The sequence below is a fragment of the Nerophis ophidion genome, linkage group LG26 (genome assembly GCF_033978795.1).
Source record: "Nerophis ophidion isolate RoL-2023_Sa linkage group LG26, RoL_Noph_v1.0, whole genome shotgun sequence".
NCBI lineage: Eukaryota > Metazoa > Chordata > Actinopteri > Syngnathiformes > Syngnathidae > Nerophis > Nerophis ophidion.
The window spans coordinates 28699877-28721208 of NC_084636.1; the positions used below are offsets into that span (position 1 = coordinate 28699877).

Sequence of the window (21332 nt, forward strand, 5' to 3'; positions counted from 1 at the left end):
TAAAATTGATACTGTTGTTGATAATATTCATTTTTGCTTCATTACTTTTGGTTTGTTCTGTGTCGTGTTTGTCTCCTCTCAATTGCTCTGTTTATTGGAGTTCTAAGTGTTGCTGGGTCGTGTTTGGCTTTGGAATTGGATTCTATTGTTATGGTATTGCTTTGTAGTGGTTTGTTGGATTGATAAAAAAAATAAAATAAATAAATACAAAAAAAAAAAAAAAAAAATCGATTTTTTAAAAATGAGAATCGATTCTGAATCGCGCAAGGTAAACGATTCGATTCGATTCGTACTCGAATAGATTTTTTCCCACACCCCTAATATATACATAAGAAATACTTGAAATAATAGACACCCCCCGTTAACAAAACAAAAACACCAATCCCTCCCTACCCCACCCCTTCCCAAAACCCCCACCACCTCCCAACCCACCCCATCTCCCGACTTCGGAGGGCTCAAGGTTGTCAAGTATGCTGATATGATATTGTTGAAAATAAATGTACAGCCCATATTTGGGAAGTCTACTCTCAACAAATAAGATATGCTTTGAAATGCATCATGTGCCCGCCCGGCCCGTCTGTCGAATTTCAAAAGCCAATGTGGCCCCTTAGCCAAAAAGTTTGCCAAACCCTGGCATATACAAAACGTTTGGATGCTGAGTACTCACATCTTGAATTAAGTTACTGCCATACTGTGGAGTTATTTTGAAAAACTACATCAGGAGGTTGCTTACAGCCACACATGTAGATTTCAATGTATTTTGAGCTAGTATGATTTTAAACATCCAAGAGTGCGAACAAATTTGAAACAAGTGTCCTTGTCTGTTGATGGTTCTCTAAAGAAAGACTTAAAAATTTGCAATAATATCTTTGAATTAAAAAGAGTTACAAAAAGAGACAACTGGAATTTAAACAAACTGATTTTTGATTTTGTTTGGACGTGTCATTCTGAAAATGCTTAAACGAAAATTAAAAAGTATGTTGGAGTTCGGGTGTTGTTGGAGGTAACAGTGATAAAGTAATCTAAAATAATTTGTGTTAAAAAGGGGGCAGATAAATATAAGAATATTATTCTTCCATCTGCTCCTTTCTGATCATGGAAATGTATAAGAAACAACAAAACAATGAAAGTGTCAACTGTACATGGCTTGTATATATGCATTTTTATCAGTAGCCAGAGGAGCCTGTTCAGTGCTAGACTGCTTCATCCCAAGTGCAGGACTAATAGACTCAAGAACTCCTTTGTCCCACACGCCATTAGACTGTACAACTCCTCTCTGGGACGGGGGACGGGGGGTATTAGGATGACAGGGGATGCAAAACATTAACAGTGCAATACGTTTTCATAACATGGTCACTACTGCCTACTTTGTCTTGTTACATTCTTATTTTACTGTTATATTGTTATTCCCATTGTTTTTATTCTTTTTGTAATATTTCTCTATTTTGTTTCCTTTTAAACCCCCATTATTTCCTTTTTTTTTTTTTTTTTTTTAAATTGATCTCAACTCTGTACACTGCTGCTGGAATTTTAATTTTCCTGAAGGAACTCTCCTGAAGGAATCAATAAAGTACTATCTATCTATCTATCTATCTCTTTTCATGAAAGGAATAAAAAGAAATGATGATGATGATGATGATGATGAGCTAGTGCTAATTTGCTTTTGCAGACCACACACCAGGGAACTATGGGTTAGTTGAATAGAGGCAGTAATTGCAGCATTTATTGTAATACTGAAATATAGTGTTCCGTTAGTTGTTACTTATGTGCACCTCATGGCAAGTGTTGGAGGCTGTGTTATTGGAAGGCTGCAGAGTGTTGGAGTACATTACTGCAAAAGATTGACTGGAAAACCTTTATGCTCTGACATGAAGTTGGACGGGTCCCTCTCAACGAGGAAAACCAGCAAGATCCATTTTAATCCAGAGCTCCGCTTTTGTTTGCCAAAACATCAGTTGCACAAATCTGCCGGCAGCAGATTCATCTTACTAATGTCCGGTATGGACAGTGTGGTGTTACTTACAGCACGACAACCAGGCGGATCACCACATCAGAAAAGCCACAGCTTGAAATGATGTGTTTGTTTGTCAAGAGAAACCTAGACGATCTAGCTACCTGTTGAACTCATTTGTCTGCCGGATGTCTGTCTAAGATCATTCTGGATTGTTTTAAAAGCAGGGAAGGAATAGGACATGAACTCTAAATCAAGAATAGGACATGACCTCTAGATCAATATGTATTTTAAACACTGCCAAGTATGCAGGCTTGATTAGGTGCTTTCAGGTATGTGCGCCGATTTAACATTTACACTCGTCAGCAAGATGAAAAACTTTAACGGACAAACACGCGATCCAAACATGCAATGCAGATTACCTCAAAGCTTTACAACCATTAGATGAATAGTCAATGACTTTAAGACCTAATTATTTGCTAAGTTTTTTTTTTTCCCAAGATGGCGCTGCTGTAGTGGCTGCTGTTAGCAGGAGCTCTGTGCTCTTGTGTCATCCTTTTGTGTTTCCCTCTTGTTTACATGTGTTATATTTTTTTGCCTTTTGGTCCGGGACCTTTTGGGACTGTGTGACAAGGGGTGCCACTTTCGTGACCTCTGTGGTGCTTTTTTTTTGTGGACTTCTGGATCTGCCTCCTGGGAGCCTTTTGGCCATGGAGACCAGCTGCTGGGTGTCTGCCACACCGGAGTCGGTTTGGAGGGACTGGTGGAGATGCGGATGAGGGGACAGGACTGCAGAGTTTGGAGGGACTGGAGGAGGTGCGGATGAGGGGACAGGGCTGCGGAGCTTGCACTGAGCGCTGCGACGGAGGGGCTTCGTGGTGTCTTGGCTGGGTGAGCAGGTGTCGGACACCTCAGTCACCTTGGACGTATCCTCGCTCATCCATGCGGACTGGACACTGGCCGAGAGTGGAGTCGGCTGTCTTGGTTGCTTTGTTGGGTCTGCTCCTGTCTCTGGCCATGCTCCCTCCACCCCAGCGGACGATGGCGTGGAACACCGCAGAGGCCACCACAGTGTATATGTTTCTTTTAGTTTTTATTCATAGCTGTATGTAGAAGTGTCTGGTTGTATCTGCTGCTTTAATGTCTTTAATGTCCTCTGTGTTCTTTGATGTTTGATGTTTCCCTCTTACGCACATGGAAGAGGGATGTGTACTATGGCTATGAGTTGTTGTTTTTTTCCCTTGGCCTCAGTCTGCACCCCCTCTCCAGGGCCCAGGCTAAGACCGATTTTTTTAAATTTTATTTTAATCTTCTATTTTTTCCTCCCATTCCCCCACCTGTTTACCTGTATCTCATCTTTTTTGTAAGGGGCGCTGGAAGCCGGCAGACCCGTCAGCGATCCTGTTCTGTCTCCCTGTAATGTTTGTCTAAACTTGAATGGGATTGTGCTGAAAATTTCAATTTTCCTGAAGGAACTCTCCTGACTGAATAAATAAAGTACTATCTAATCTAATGTATCTAATCTAAGTCCTCCTTTTGGCGCTGCATATATATTCTTCTTGAGAGTGACCATGTTTTTCAACCAGTCTTTTACAGACGTGTGCTTATCAGTCCCCCAGTTGTGCGTATCAAATTTTGTGGAGATTCGGTTTGAGTAGGTATGACGAGTAAATTCTGATCAATCCAATTTATGAGGTTGAACTGGTTGAATAACTGCATCACTATGTGGTGTTTTTGTCATACAATTACAGCACAAAAGGGGTATATGTGTGTGTATTAGGGTTGTACGGTATACTGGTTTTAGTATAGTACCACAATACTAAATAATCATATTTGGTACTATACCGCCTGTGAAAAGTATCGTTATGTTTATGTGTATAAACTTAGGAAATATGTCTTGGTTTCGGATTGATACCCAAATTTGTATTATCATCCAAAACTAAGGTAAAGTATCAAGCAACAGAAGAATAAGTGACTATTACATTTTAACAGATGTGTAGATAGAACATGTTAAAAGAGAAAGTAAACAGATATTAACTGTAAATGAACAAACAGATTAATAAATCATGTTCTACCACTTGTCCTAATAATTTTGACAAAATAAGAATAAAATAGAATAGAAAATGACAATATGTTACTGCACATGTCAGCAGATAATTGAGAAGCCTTTGTTTGCTTACTTACTAAGAAAAGACAAGTTGTCTAGTATGTTCACTATTTTATTTAAGGACAAACTTGCAAAAATGTTTTGTGTAGATTTTTTGTTAAAATGAAGCCAATAATGCAATTGTGTGTGGTACCCTTTTTTTTTTTTAGAGAAAAACCCCAAAAAGTATTGAAATAATTTTGATACCGGTACCAAAACATTGGTATCGGGACAACACTAGTATAAATACGTGCATGTTTTGACATTTCTTGTGCAGAAGTTCAGGGGTAAATGATAAATGATAAATGGGTTGTACTTGTATAGTGCTTTTCTACCTTCAAGGTACTCAAAGCGCTTTGACACTACTTCCACATTTACCCATTCACACACACATTCACACACTGATGGAGGAAGCTGCCATGCAAGGCGCTAATCAGCACCCATCAGGAGCAAGGGTGAAGTGTCTTGGACAGGACACAACGGACGTGACGAGGTTGGTACTAATGGGGGATTGAACCAGGGACCCTCGGGTTGCGCACAGCCACTATCACACTGCGCTAAAAGAGTTGACTTCACACAAAGGCATACATACCAACACACACAAAGCAAAACTATATTACTTGATACAAAGCTGATACAAAACTACATTAAAAAAAATATATATACATATATATATATATATATATATATATATGTACAGTTATGATCAAAATTATTCAAACCCCACACAATTTTGGTGTTTTCGCAAGTTGGACATTTATTCCGTATTTTGTTTATAGTCATATCAAATAAAGATGCACTAAATAGACAAATGCAACTTGGATTACAAAATATAATGTTGTAACATACCAAATAATTTGAATAAAGTCTTTTCAATCAGGTGTTGAAAACACCTGTAGATGTGATTAGAACCATAACGAGCAACAATTAAACTGATTGAAAAAGACTGACGCTCAGTTTCTTGTAGATGGTCAATGGTGTATTTGCAACATGGGGAAGTCCAGGGAGTGGTCAAAGAAGTCAAGAGAGGAGGTAATTTCTCTTCATAAGAAAGGATATGGATATAAGAAAATAGCAAAGACATTACACATTCCAAGGAACACAGTTGGGAGCATAATTCACAAGTTTAAAGCTAAAGGCACAGTGGAAACACTACCTGGGCGTGGTAGAAAGAGGATGCTGTGTGCAACTGCTGTCCGGTATTTGAAGCGTAAAGTGGTGAAAAACCCCCGGGGAACAGCTGAGGAACTACCAACAGGACATTGCAGAGGGGGGAACGCAGGTTTCGTCCCAGACAATAAGGTGCGCACTACGAGATGAAGGCGTCCATGCCAGAACTCCCAGGCGCAACCCACTTCTGACTACCAGGCACAAGGATATAGACTCCAGTATGCCAAAAATCATCTGGACACACCCCAAAGGTTTTGGGAAACTGTTCTATGGAGTGATGAGACAAAACTGGAACTCTTTGGGCCTATGAATCAACGTTATGTCTGGAGGAGAAAAAATTAAGCTTACAAAGAGAAGAACATATATATATATATATATATATATATATATATATATATATATATATATATATATATATACATATACATACACACATATATACACGTATATATACATATATATATACACACATACATATATATGTACACACATATATATACATACATATATATACATATATATATACACATACATATTTATATACATATATATACACATACATACATATATATACATACATATATACATATATATATATATACATATATAAATATGTAAGTATATATACACATATACATACATATATACATATATACATATACACACACATATATATATACATACATATATACACACATATATATACATACATATATACACACATATATAAATACATACATATATACACACATATATAAATACATACATATATACACACATATATAAATACATACTTATATATATATATACATAAATATATACACACATATATATACATATATATAAATATATATACATACATATATACACACATATATATATATATACATATATATATACATATATATAAATATATATATATACATATATACTTATATAAATATATATATGCATATCTACATATATATAAATATATATATACATATATGGGACGGCGTGGCGCATTGGGAGAGTGGCCGTGCGCAACCCGAGGGTCCCTGGTTCAAATCCAACCTAGTACCAACTTCGTCACGTCCGTTGTGTCCTGAGCAAGACACTTCACCCTTGCTCCTGATGGGTGCTGGTTGGCGCCTTGCATGGCAGCTCCCTCCATCAGTGTGTGAATGGGTAAATGTGGAAGTAGTGTCAAAGCGCATTGGGTACCTTGAAGGTAAAAAAGCGCTATACAAGTACAACCCATTTATTATTTATAAATATATATATGCATATCTACATATATATAAATGTATATATATACATATATATATATATATATATGTATATATATACATATATATAAACACATATGTATGTATATACATATGTATGTATACATATATATATAGTTACTTTGCATGCAGTCCGCTTACAACCCCCCGCCAAATTTTTTAAGCACCATGCGGCCCCCAGGTCTAAAATTTTGGACACCCCTTATGTAGGCCGTGTAACCTGCCTGGTTCAGTCCCTGCTCTTCTCTTCCGCCCGGGACTAAAACGTGAGCCGTCCATATGACGAGAAAGGATGCTAGCTACCGAGCTAAGAGCCCATGCTATCAGCCCAATAGCCAACACTGCTCGAGGTTGTGATGTTTACTAACATGCACATAACCCAACCACACTGGCTTTTCTCCATTACAACGGCACATGTTCGATTCCCGGCCAGGTACCCGAACTACCAGCCATTATAATAGTACAATTCCCGGACAAATGGATCAGGAAGAGCATCCAAAAATAAAAAACAGTCATCAAAAAAATGTAATAGAGGATTTGCAGTTTTGTATGTTGCATTCAAAATGCATTCAAAGCTATTGATACATGAGCTAAAGTTTAATGTTGTGACTTTTGTTACCTACCGTACTGTACCAAAAATGAACCGAACTATGAACATAAAACTTAGGTGCGCACCAAACTGTGACCACTGTACCTTTAACATCTGAATATATCATTTCCATACATTTCTTTTGGGTGCAAAGGGACACTTATTTCACCGGTTTTGGAGGATTATTTAATAAAAATGTAATTATGTTGGATTTATGTGTCGATTAAATATATGATTAACATCAGTCATTAAAAAAAAAAAGATTATACAACAACTAGATGGATTCAGTTTTGGTGGAAAACTATTTAAGTACATGAAAAATTTATATTTTCTGTCATACGTGCCAAAGCCCAAAGCTGTCAAGGGTAAAATATGATTATTACACCCTATCATCTGTCATCCTGTACATTTATTTTATAAAACAGTCTTAGTAATTGTAAAAACAGCTGTTTAACAAAGCTATTTTCCATGCTATGAACCACTGAAATAATCAATCACATACCAGAACTGTTATCATTCAAAAGGTACGCTTGTAACAAATGACTTACAGAGTAAGTAGTTAAGTAAAAAAAATAAATAAATAAATAAAAAAAATCCAGGTGAAAATTCTGTCCATTTCACTTAGTGGTTTCAAAGGATTTTTTTTTGACCTTGCAAGCTCTAAGGGCGGGCTTTAGAGAGAGAAGAACAATATCAACGTCTGGGACAACATCATGGCTGCTCTAGCAGGATATCTTTTTAATATTCATGCAGACTTGAGAGGGGGAAAAATGCAATAAACTTAAAAAAACAAGCGAATTAGGCATGAAACATAACAGGATATTGCAGGGGGATTAAGTTGTTTCCTTCTTGCCAGCGTGTCCCTCGGCGGCTAAATACGCCACACAACAGTAGCCTTTATAATTGGGGAAGAACATGATTTTTAAACGCTTTTTTGACTAGTTTTTACCCCGTTCTTATGTGCATTTTGGAGAATACAAAAATAAATTTGGATTAGTCAAAATCTAAATAAAGACGAGTACATCCCTCACATTTCAACAAGCATTTATAAAACATATCTTTTCTACAAACAAAACTAAACAACAGTAAACTTGGATGTATTTTTATAGTAGCCAGTGTACAGTATATACTGAAATGAGTCAACACATAGCCATTATTGTGTAAATAACTGGCAACACATGATTATGCTGTCTTGCTGACAGGCATGGTGGTGGTAGAATGATGGTCTGGGGCATGGGTGCCCATTACGTCGATCGCGAGCTACCAGTCGACCGCGGGGGGGTGTGTCAGTCGATCTCCAGCCAGGCTTTTAAAAAAAATAGACCTAAAAATTAGTGATCATCAATCTTCACCAAGATATCACTTAAATGACATTCACGGTACCGGAGGGTCTTGTGAGATGACGCTGGCTGCTGCAAGATCATTATTATTAAAAATGACCGAAAGGAAGGCGAGAAACACTTTTTATTTCAACAGACTCTCGCGCCGTACCTTCCGTCAAAACTCTAAAGGCTGACTGCACATTTCCTATCTTCACAATAAAAGCCCTGCTTCATGCTGCCTGCGCTAACTAAATACAGAGTCTCGGAAAACTGGCGTGCACAAGCGATCCCTCAGAAAGCTGGCGTGCACAAGTGATGTGCACGCCAGCTTTCCGAGACTCTTATTTTGTTAGCGCAGGCAGCATGAAGCAGTGTTTTTATTGTGAAGAAGGAAATGTGCAGTCGGCCTTTAGAGTTTTGACGGAAGGGACGGCGCGAAAGTCTGTTGAAATAAAAAGTGTTTCTCGCCTTCCTCTCTGTCATTTTTTCATAATAATGAACTGGCAGCAGCCAGCGTCATCTCACAAGACCCTCGGGTGCCGTGAATGTCAATCAAGCAAGCTACGGAATTTGCCGCCAATGTTTTTCTTGTAAAGTGTATGGAAGCTGGATGAATTAGATGCCAAAAACCAACCACTTTCATGTGGTATTGTACAGAAAGGACAACTTTTTTTCTCCTCCATTTGAAAATGTGGGCGTTATCATCATTACTGTCTGATTCCAATCAATGCAAGTCATCAGAATCAGGTAATACACCAACTTATATTCTTGTCTTCGTGAAAGAAAGACATCTATATGTGTTACACATGCTTGTATTATCATTAAACACATTTAACTTGTTTACAAAAATGTCTCTTTCATAAATAAATAAATATAAATGATGTATATAAATGAGGTAGATCCCCTCGAGTTGGTCAATTGAAAAGTAGCTCGCCTGCAGAAAAAGTGTGGGCACCCCTGGTCTGGGGTATCATGAATGTTAAATTCAAAATAATTCTCATTACTCAGACAAAAAAATCATTTTTTTTTTTACTAAACTCAAAGGCAATACAGCAGAAACAGCTCAAGCTTCTTCTTTATTCTATGGCAGGTTGAAATCAAAGTTATTAGCAGTTCAAGCTAACTAGGAAATGTCTACTCGCCCGTGGTCGGAGGAGCAGTTTGAGCAAGGCGATATGTCACGGCACCAGAGAAATAGTTTGAGGGTGATAGCAAGTGATGTGCGATACAACTGATTTTTCTTTCCGATCCGATACAGAGTAAAATAAAATCTGGTATCAGGGTCAACGATCTGATACCAATGTATTATGCAAATATACAGTATTTTTCGGACTATAAGTCGCAGTTTTTTTCATAGTTTGGCCGGGGGTGCGACTTATACTCAGGAGCGACTTATGTGTGAAATGATTAACACATTACCGTAAAATATCAAATAATATTATTTAGCTCATTCACGTAAGAGACTAGACGTATAAGATTTCATCGGATTTAGCAATTGGGAGTGACAGATTGTTTGGTAAACGTATAGCATGTTCTATATGTTATAGTTATTTGAATGACTCTTACCATAGTATGTTACATTAACATACCAGGCACGTTCTCAGTTGGTTATTTATGTGTCATATAATGTACACTTATTCAGCCTGTTGTTCACTATTCTTTATTTATTTTAAATTGCCTTTCAAATATCTATTCTTGGTGTTGGGTTTTATCAAATAAATTTCCGCAAATTGCGACTTATACTCCAGTGAAACTTATATGTTTTTTTTCCTTCTTTAGTATGCATTTTCGGTGGTGCGATTTATAATCCGGAGCGACTTATACTCCGAAAAATACGGCATCTGATGTTTTGGGTAAAAATTCTACAAAGTAGTGTATTTGAAATGGTAACATATCTCATTACATAAAGAATACACATTTTTTAAACCTTAACTGAATAAATCTAGGCTATTTTTGCCAATGAGCGATTAGTGTAGTTTCATATGTTACTTATGGCAACTTGTCCAGGGTGTACCCCGCCTTCCGCCCGATTGTAGCTGAGATAGGCGCCAGTGCCCACCGCGACCCCGAACGGGAATAAGCGGCAGAAAATGGATGGATGGATGTTACTTAACAAGATTTCATCAATATAGTTACTTTCCAGTGTGTTTCTTGTAATAATATTCATGGTCTCAAATTACTAAAGTATCAAAAGTATCGATATTTTGATTTAGAAATCGATATGAGAGCATAAATATCTGGTAACGGCGGTGTTGATATTTCATTATTGATTCGCATGACACTATTGTTTGCTATTTCAATAACAATGCCGCTACAGATTTGTGAATATGCAGGTCACGGCATGTAAATGGAGTATTGTTGGCGTTTTTTTAAGTTAATAGAGCAATTTCTAGCCACTATATTATAGGTTGATCCCCATTTGCTGCACTGTTAACTGCCTTTTGCTAGCGTGTTTTAATGTCCCCTAGAGGGGGGGGTTGCCCACATCTGAGGTCCTCTCCAAGGTTTCTCATAGTCAGCATTGTCATTGGCGTCCCACTGGATGTGAATTCTCCCTGCCCACTGGGTGTGAGTTTTCCTTGCCCTTTTGTGGGTTCTTCCGAGGATGTTGTAGTCGTAATGATTTGTGCAGTCCTTTGAGACATTTGTGATTTGGGGCTATATAAATAAACATTCATTGATTGATTGATGTTTTGAATGCAAACAAAAAAGAAAGACATGTCTGTTCTTGTCTCACTTAAACATATTTGGATGATGGGCAAAATGCCAAAAAAAAGTGCAGTTTCCCTGTTAGCACTTTTATGTTATAGTGCGACTTGTCAGCCATGTGGGTGTGTTTCAGCCTGATATGTTTAATTTTACACATTTTTTGGTCCAACAAAAGCTCAGTTACTGTAGCAAAAAATAAGAGAAATATAGTCACATTTCTTATTTTCCCAAGAAAAATGTTGCCTTTAAACGAGCCACAAGATGTCACACTCAGATAGACGTAAAGTTGTGGTCAAAAGTTTACATACACTTGTAAATAACAATTTCATGGCTGTCTTAAATTTCCAATCATTTCTACAACTCTTCCATCCATCCATTTTCTACCGCTTATTCCCTTTTTTTGGGTTCGCGGGGGGCGCTGGCACCTATCTCAGCTACAACTCTTATTTTTTTGTAATCAAGCGATGGGAGCACATACCTGTGTGTCACAAAAAACATTCATGAAGTTTGGTTATTTTATGAATTTATTATGGGTCTACTGAACATGTGACCAAATCTGCTGGGTCAAAAGTATACATACAGCAATGTTGATATTGGTTACATGTCCCTTGGCAAGTTTCACTGCAATAACACACTTTTGGTAGCCATCCACAAGCTTCTGGTTGAATTTTTGACCACTCCTCTTGACAAAATTGGTGCAGTTCACCTAAATTTCTTGGTTTTCTGACATGAACTTGTTTCTTCAGCATTGACCGCACGTTTAAGTCAGGACTTTGGGAAGGCCATTCCAAAACCGTAATTCTAGCCTGATTTAGCTATTCCTTTACCACTTTTGATGTGTGTTTGGGGTCATTATCCTGTTAGAATACTCAACTGCGCTCAAGACCCAACTTCCTTTAGGTTGTCCTGAAGAATTTGGAGGTAATCCTCCTTTTTCCTTGTCCCATTTAGTCTCTGTAAAGCACCAGTTCCATTGGCAGCAAAACAGGCCTAGAGCATAATACTACCATCACCATGCTTGATGGTAGGATGGTGTTCCTAGGATTAACATATTGTTGGGTATTGTGGCCAAACAGCTCAATTTTTGTCTCATCAGACATCACATGGACAAAGATAAGACCTTATGGAGGAAAGTTATGTGGTCAGATGAAACAAAAATTGAGCGGTTTGTCCGCAATACCACAACAACATTCCTACCGTCAAGCATGGTGGTGGAGGTATTATGCTATGGGCTTGTTTTGCCGCCAATGAAACTGGTGCTTTGCAGAGAGTAAATGGGACAATGAAAAAGGAGGATTACCTCCAAATTCTTCAGGACAACCTAAAATAATCAGCCCGGACGTTGGGTCTTGGGCAGAGTTGGGTGTTCCAACAGGACAGTGACCCCAAACACACGTCAAAAGTGGTAAAGGAATGGCTAAATCAGGCTAAAATTAAGGTTTTAGAATAGCCTTAAAAAAGTCCTGACTTAAACGTGTGGACAATGCTGAAGAAACAAGTCCATGTCAAAAAAAACTACAAATTTAGCTGAACTGTACCAATTTTGTCAAGAGGAATGGTCAAAATGGCTTCACGGTGGGAGAGGGGTTAGTGCGTCTGCCTCACAATACGAAGGTCCTGCAGTCCTGGGTTCAAATCCAGGCTCGGGATCTTTCTGTGTGGAGTTTGCATGTTTTCCCCGTGAATGCGTGGGTTCCCTCCGGGTACTCCGGCTTCCTCCCACTTCCAAAGACATGCACCTGGGGATAGGTTGATTGGCAACACTAAATTGGCCCTAGTGTGTGAATGTGAGTGTGAATGTTGTCTGTCTATCTGTGTTGGCCCTGCGATGAGGTGGCGACTTGTCCAGGGTGTACCCTGCCTTTCGCCCGATTGTAGCTGAGATAGGCGCCAGAGCCCCCCGCGACCCCGAAAGGGAATAAGCGGTAGAAAATGGATGGATAGATAGAATGGTCAAAATCAACCAGAAGCTTGTGGGTGGCTACCAAAAGCGCCTTATTGCAGTGCAACTTGCCAAGGGGCATGTAACCAGTTCTACTGGCAGCAAAACAGGCCCAGAGCATAATACTACCACCACCATGCTTGACGGTATGGATGGTGTTCCTGGGATTAAAGGATTAAAAAGGCCTCACCTTTTCTCCTTTCATCTGACCACAGAACTTTCCTCCAGAAGGTTTTATCTTTGTCCATGTGATGTCAGGCATTTCTTAAAATGTTACCGTAGCCATTTAGAGACAGTGAAAGGCTCAAGCAGGGGTCTGACATTAGTTGTGCCCCTGTGATAACAAATTCTTCCCGCCAAGACCCATCATCCAACAACTAACGATATACTACTACCAGAAGACAGAGAGAGATAGTTTATATATGTTTAAAGGGACTCAGAGAAAGAAAAAAGTAGTGTTGTGTTTGGACATGTGCAGACTTTGGCTTCACAAGGGCCAGATGGAATCTGCTGCTGGAAAGATAATAGAGATCAGTCTAGTTTCTTTTTACGATAGCCTTTGGTCTCTCCTTAAAGAGACTGTACTGTCTCAGCTATTTCCTCTAAAAAGATTTGCAACAAATTCTTGAATATCTTTGAGGAAGGCATTTTGTGACAATTGCATGGTGCTTTCTAATGCAAAAGTGACTCTTTAATGTTGTTTTAATAGTAAAAATATGTCCCGACAGCCAGTTTATGAGAGCCAAAAGGGAGAAAAATCTTTAGTCTCCCTCATTTGTTTGCTCCACTTTTGAGAGACGAAGCGCTCAAACGGTTGCTTTGGAAGTATTCATGATGTCTCAAAAGAGAAAACTCCTTACTCATTTTGACCCGTCACTGGCTCGATGATCCTGCCCCATGCATAAGCCTACCGATTGACAGATGGCAACTTTGTGAAAAAAAATAAATAAAAGAAGCAGGATTTGTTACACGTTTTAAAATATCAACATTGTCAACTATTCACACGGGTGTAGCTGAAACTTTGATTACTTTGTTTTTCATTAGTATGTCTCACCTTAAAACTCATCTGTATACTCTAGCCTTTAAATAGACCTCCTTTTTAGACCAGTTGATCTGCCGCTTCTTTTCTTTCTCCTATGTCCCCCCCTCCCTTGTGGAGGGGGTCCGGTCCGATGACCATGGATGACGTACTGGCTGTCCAGAGTCGAGACCCAGGATGGACCGCTCGTCGGGACCCATGATGGACCGCTCGCCTGTATGGGTTGGGGACATCTCTACGCTGCTGATCCGCCTCCGCTTGAGATGGTCTCCTGTGGACGGGACTCTCGCTGCTGTCTTGGATCCGCTTGAACTGAACTCTCGTGGCTGTGTTGGAGCCACTATGGATTGAACTTTCACAGCATCATGTTAGACCCGCTCGACATCCATTGCATTCGGTCCCCTAGAGGGGGGGGGGTTGCCCACATCTGAGGTCCTCTCCAAGGTTTCTCATAGTCAGCATTGTCACTGGCATCCCACTGGATGTGAATTCTCCCTGCCCACTGGGTGTGAGTTTTCCTTGCCCTTTTGTGGGTTCTTCCGAGGATGTTGTAGTCGTAATGATTTGTGCAGTCCATTGAGACATTTGTGATTTGGGGCTATATAAATAAACATTGATGATTGATTGATTGATAGTATAGTAAGTCACTATTAAAATGTGAGTGTACTACTAAGACTGAGTGTACAATTGAAAATTGGTGGAGATTATTTTTGCGTGTTCTATGCGGCTTTCACCATGAAGAAACTCATTTATGTGTGTCTCCATCGGGTTGTCATGATTTTGGGGTTGTGCTGTGTTTTCAAACATGCAGTGTACCACTTTTTCTGGGCATTTTGGAAGCAATCCTGCAGTGCATTTACAACGGAACCTATGTTCCGGGTGCAAGAAAATGCATATTGCAATAAGTTTTTTCCAAACAACTGAATAAACCAACGTCAAAAAAAACACCAAAACGCATCAATTTAATTTGTTGTGTGTAATAAAATAACAATTTTGATTTATTTGCAGAAAGCTTTTAAGGTTGGATGTAGAATTCTTTATGATTAGTGACTCAAATCATATTTTCCTTTTTTATTTTCCTAGGCCGGGAGTCAGCAACCCATGGCTCTTTAGTGCTGCCCTAGTGGCTCCCTGGGGCATTTTTTAAAAAGGATTGAAAATGGAAAGAAATGGGGGGAAAATATTTTCTTTGTTTTAGTATGTTCTTTGTTTGAGAACAAACATGACACAAACCTTCCTAATTGTTAGAAATCACTGTTTAATATGTTTGTGTGTATGCTTCACGGATGAGAGTATTTGGTGAACATCGTTTTGTCCTACTAATTTCGGCGGTTCTTGAACTCACTATAGTGAGGACTGTGACGCAACACATTGTTTACATGTAAAATCTTCCAATCCTTCTTTGTCTCATTTTGTCCACCAAAAGTTTTATGCTGTGGATGTATACACAAAAGTGCGTTTTGTTGATGTTATTGACTTGTTAGAGTGCTAATCGCGCATTTTTGGTCACTGCATGACTGCAAGCAGATCAATGCGAACATGCTATTTAGGCTAGCTGAATGTACATATTGCATCATTGTGCCTCATTTGTAGGTATATTTGAGCTCATTTAATATCCTTATCTTTTTATCCTCTTTGTATATAATTTAGTTTTGCATTTCCCATGACACATTATCTGTATGTAATATTGGCTGCATTTCAGATAGTTGTTTGTGTGCCACGTTGTTCCAGGGCACAGCAAACATTATCTCGCTTGCCAAAAATTGTCGTACATCTATTAAAAGAAGACACCTGCCGTTTCCTTTAACTTGGACACACACATCTTTATCTTTGGTCATTAAGTCAGTAATTTACAAGCGTTATCTCACTTTCTGAGTAGCCTTTGTTTTATTAATATTCTCTAATGTTGTAAAAATGTGTAGAATAAATATTGATTTTTAACATTTTTGTCAACGAAGATTTGCTTCAGCCTGCGACACATACCGTATTTCCTTGAATTGCCGCAGGGCATATAGTATGCGCCTGCCTTGAATTACTGCCGGGTCAAACTCTCTTCGCAAAATAATTAGCGCATTTTTAGTATTACCGCCTGGTCAAACTCGTGACATCACGAGTGACATTCCCCTGTCATCATTTTCAAAATGGAGGAGGGTTATTTCAATACCGGTAATATAAAATCGCATAAAGGGAAGAAGATTAAGAGCTATTCAGTAGGATTTAAGGTCCAAGCTTACATCACACTCAATTTTTACTGCATGCCTTTGGTAAGTGCCGGAGTGAGAAGAGGTTTTAAAATAATTTGCGCATGCTTACTTTTACCGCATGCCTTTGGTAAGCGCAGGAGTGAGAAGAGGTTTTAAATGAATTAGCGCCCCGGCGGCAATTCAAGGAAATACGGTAGTCATTTTGATAGTAAGCTATTGTAGCTAAAATAGACACATCATGTGTTGCCTTCATTATAACACTTATAAATAAATAAATAATAAATGGGTTGTACTTGTATAGCGCTTTTCTACCTTCAAGGTACTCAAAGCGCTTCCACATTTACCCATTCACACACACATTCACACACTGATGGAGGGAGCTGCCATGCAAGGTGCTAACCAGCACCCATCAGGAGCAAGGGTGAAGTGTCTTGCTCAGGACACAACGGACGTGACGAGGTTGGTACTAGGTGGGGATTGAACCAGGGACCCTCGGGTTGCGCACGGCCACTCCGCCACAAAGATTATTATCAAGACTTAGGTCGGGCTGATTACAAAAGTAAAAACTAATCAAATACAATATACTGCAAAAGAAGGGACTCATAAAACTGATGAAAAATAAATGTACATACAATTTTGCAGTGCTCAAACAAATACATTCTAACTAAATTAATAAGATTAATAAAACAGGTATATATATTTCTTAAATTAACTGTTGATAAAAGTTAAGTGCAAAGAAAAACAGCTTCAACACTTAAGTTGTAATGTTTGCACTTAAGAAACTTCTCTATGACATAAGCTCCAGATTGCTGTTTGTTTGATATTGTCATTACTGCCACAAGCGGAGGAAAAGTGTATTACAACTGCGTACTGGGTACCGCTGCAGCCCATAAGGTCCACAGCTGAGAAACAAATATTTCGGCAGGCCTGTAAGGGGGGCTCACTCGTTAAGAAAAACTGAATTAAGCAACCACTTATTTGATCTTTTAAACACTTTTGATATATATTTAAAAGCGGACAATATTGCAACAAGCTGTACACTGACTACTATGTCCATGTCTCGTAGCAAAATACGAAATTTTCGACATTCCCCTGTCATGGGTCAGTCACCACAGAGAATCAAATACATTAACTGTTTTAGTATCCACACTGGATGCCCTTCCGGACCAATACACCATCAGGGATATAGGAAAGAAACAGATCTCCTTACACGGTTTATACACGGCTTTTCATTTTTTTGCGGCTCCAGACAGATTTGTTTTATGTATTTTTGGTCCAATATGGCTCTTTCAACGTTTTAGGTTGCAGACCCCTGCCCAAAGGCAAAAGAAAGGTACTTTTTAGTACACGGAATCAATACTTTCGATTGGGAGACTCCATTGAAACAATGTATTCATTTTACATGGATGAGAATGTATGTGTGTGTGTGTGTGTGTGTGTGTGTGTGTGTGTGTGTGTGTGTGTGTGTGTGTGTGTGTGTGTGTGTGTGTGTGTGGCGGATCGGGAGGTCCGTCGTCTGCCGACAAAATCCAGTGCCTCGTCAGCAGTGAGACGAATTGTTCTCGTTCGAACATTTGGTAAATATCGACAAAAACATACAAACGACTGTTCGCAATGACACATTCATGCATATTACTGCTACACATTCCTGCATAGTACTGTTACGCAGTTCAGCACATACGTTACAAAGTGTGGCAATATATGTATATCACATATTTATCTGCAAAATTGGTGTAGGAATAGATTCCGCCTTTTTTCACCAATTACATTCACATATACTGTAACCTGGTAGACAATTTTTGTTGTATAAAATTGTCGGTTTGGGGTGTTAAACTTCAAGAGAGGATTTCACACAGGGTGTCTCATTCCTCTCACACTTCTAAGACTGGAAAATTGCCAGGTCAAATTTGTCTGAAACATCAACAAAGGAAAGCAATAGGGTTAAGGAGGGTGAAAGAGTATTTTTTTTTTTTAATAAAGAGTTAAGGTAGCAGAGTAAACACTGATAGGATCAGAAAGCAGGAAAAGGAAAAGCGTGTTTGTTTGTTCCTAATACAGGGGTGGCAAATTAATTTTAGATCAAGGGCCACATAGACAAAAATCTACTCCCAAGTAGGCCGGACTGGTAAAGTCACGGAAACGATAAATCAAAAATAAAGACAACTTCAGAGTGTTTTCTTTGTCTAAAAACAGAACAAGCACAAATGTACAAATCATAATCCATCCATCCATTTTCTACCGCTTATTCCCTTTCGGGGTCGCGGGGGGCGCTGGCGCCTATCTCAGCTACAATCGGGCAGAAGGCGGGGTACACCCTGGACAAGTCGCCACCTCATCGCAGGGCCAACACAGATAGACAGACAACATTCACACTCACATTCACACACTAGGGCCAATTTAGTGTTGCCAATCAACCTATCCCCAGGTGCATGTCTTTGGAGGTGGGAGGAAGCCGGAGTACCCGGAGGGAACCCACGCATTCACGGGGAGAACATGCAAACTCCACACAGAAAGATCCTGAGGCTGGATTTGAACCCAGGACTGCAGGACCTTCGTATTGTGAGGCAGACGCACTAACCCCTCTGCCACCGTGAAGCCACAAATCATAATGTTGTTAGGTTTTTTTTTTACACTTAGCAGTTAATAACTTATTTGTTGTTATTTATATTTTCCGAATAAGTTATGTGATAATGTTCTTCAGTCAACTCATTGGTGTTGATTTTAAATCTATCAAAATAAAGAAATATCCAACTCAAATTACAGGATGTTATTTATGTAGTTTGATCATTTTCCTTGACCAATGTACTAACATCCTGTGGTTTATTTTGTGTGTATAAAGCATCATCTACAAAGATTTTTAGGTAATTGTTTTTATACTTAGCAAACTCAGCCCGCGGGCCGGATAAAACCTGTCAGCGGGCCTGATCCGTACGTTTGACCTCCCATCCTAGTCTGTGGTGTACCAAAATATGTAGTACGCATGAAAAAGTGTTGCTATATTAAGCAAAGTATTTAAAAAATAAACCCTGTATTAAACAGGTGCTCTCGAAATATTATAGAATTTTTAATACTTCAGATTTGACTCCTAAATTCAAACGGGACCACTTACATCAGGTTGAGGGCACGAATCAAATGAGGCTATCAAACGTTACCATCTATCACTCTCCGGCCCGCTATTCCAGATTACTACATTTCGCCTCCTGTTTGTCTTAGATACGAGGCCAATTCGCCTAATACTTGTGGGACAGCTAAACATGTAAAGCCTCCCATTTAAAAGGATCAAATGCAGGCATTGTTTGGTTATGTTCACCATATGTGTTGGCTTTTCAGTATCCGAATCCCTTCTCCCAAAACAGAGTGCTTGTGAAAATAAACACAGCTTCGCCTTACACAAATTGTGGACTAATTGTGTATTTGGACTAAATCATTCTTTAGGTTGGAGGGCTTTTTCCATTTGCTAAGGGATGTAGGGGAGTGACAGCTTGACATTGATTAGTGTGTTGACTTGTGCAACTGGAGCTTTACCTGTAAAGCATACAACCACAAAGTAGTGCCGGTAGAACGCACACCTTCCGCGGAAAAACAAGACAGTTTTACATGTCACACTCGGGGATGTGCAGTCACGGTATGCCATAATAAAATGTTGGTATGTAGCTCACTTTTTAGATCTTGTTCATTTCAGTATAGTTTGGCAACAACATTCTTTTTCACACTGCTTTTGCTTATGACTTTACGTGGTTACTTGCGAAGGTAACATTTTCCCAAAGAGGAAAATTTAACGGCAGAAAAGGATAATTTTCATGGTATGGCTTCTCCTTGCCACTTGCGCTACCCATGGCTGTTTACGGAGTAGCCTAGTGGCTATATCGGAGGCAGTTACACTTCATGACCTTCCCTTAATGTGTACTGTGTGGAAAGGCGGAATGCTTCTGTCCTGCGAGAAAAAAAATCTGATTATGTACCGTACTTGTACACCAAAAAATGCTGTGTTATTTTGATAACCCGATTTATGAGTTGCTAGTGTTGGGTTAAATTGAGGAGTTATTTTTACAAAGACCAATCAATTTTTTTGGTTATAAGGGTATTATTTTAACTCAATTTCTGGGTTTTCAAAATTATGAACCATTTATGGGTTGTTTTTCAACGAGTAACACTTTTTTGGGTAACATTTTTTTATTTATTTTTTTGACTACAAAGTTACTTTTTTCTTGAAGGGAATTTTTTTTATGGATTATTCTCGTTAACATTATTTTGAAACACCCAACATTGAGTTGGCATAACTCAACTTTTGGGTTAAATAATTCAACCCAATAGTTTGGTTGGGAACAACCCAACATTAAGTCATCATAACTCAACTTTTTGGTTGAATAATTCAACGCAAAAGTTGGGTTGAAAAAATTAACCCAAAGTAAGGGGTTCATCCTTTTCTGAACCAGCAGTTGGGTTAAAATTGGGTTATTTTGTAACCCAACACACCTGTTGTTGTTGACTCCGGACTGCCTAGCAACTGCACGACACCAAGGCCGCAGAACATTGACACACGGCAGGCTTACTCACACACACATGCATCCACAAAAAATATATGCCACACACATACCCCACCCCCCATCCAACGTCCTTGACACGAATCCATTAGGGGTAATGTACAGATGAGCAGCGCCATGAAGAGCTGCGGCCTGCCACCACGGCCCCCACTCCCTCCCTTCTGTTGCAAGATATCTCGAGATGTCTGTTGTAATATGTATATGCGCTTTGCTATGGAGGTGTTTTTCCCACTCCAGACTGGGCCCCCTTAGGACCCCAGTCTAGATTGTATTTTTTAATCATCCTTCCCCAGTGTTTACCTTTTTCCCATCTTTTACGGGGCGCCTTGTGGCAACCCATCAGCTTTCCTGTTCTGTAACCCTATACGCTGTTTTTTTTGTCTAATCTTGAACGGGTTTGTGCTGAAAATAAAGTTTTGTTCTACTTGTGCGATGACAATAAAGACCT

The 21332-nt window shown here is 39.1% G+C and overlaps 1 protein-coding gene across 2 annotated transcripts in view; it reads right to left on the reverse strand.

The window, feature by feature from the left end:
- LOC133543801 (zinc finger protein GLIS1) overlaps nt 1-21332 on the reverse strand; it is a 338673-nt gene that overhangs the window by 147605 nt on the left and 169736 nt on the right. The gene's annotated exons all lie outside the window — the stretch shown is intronic.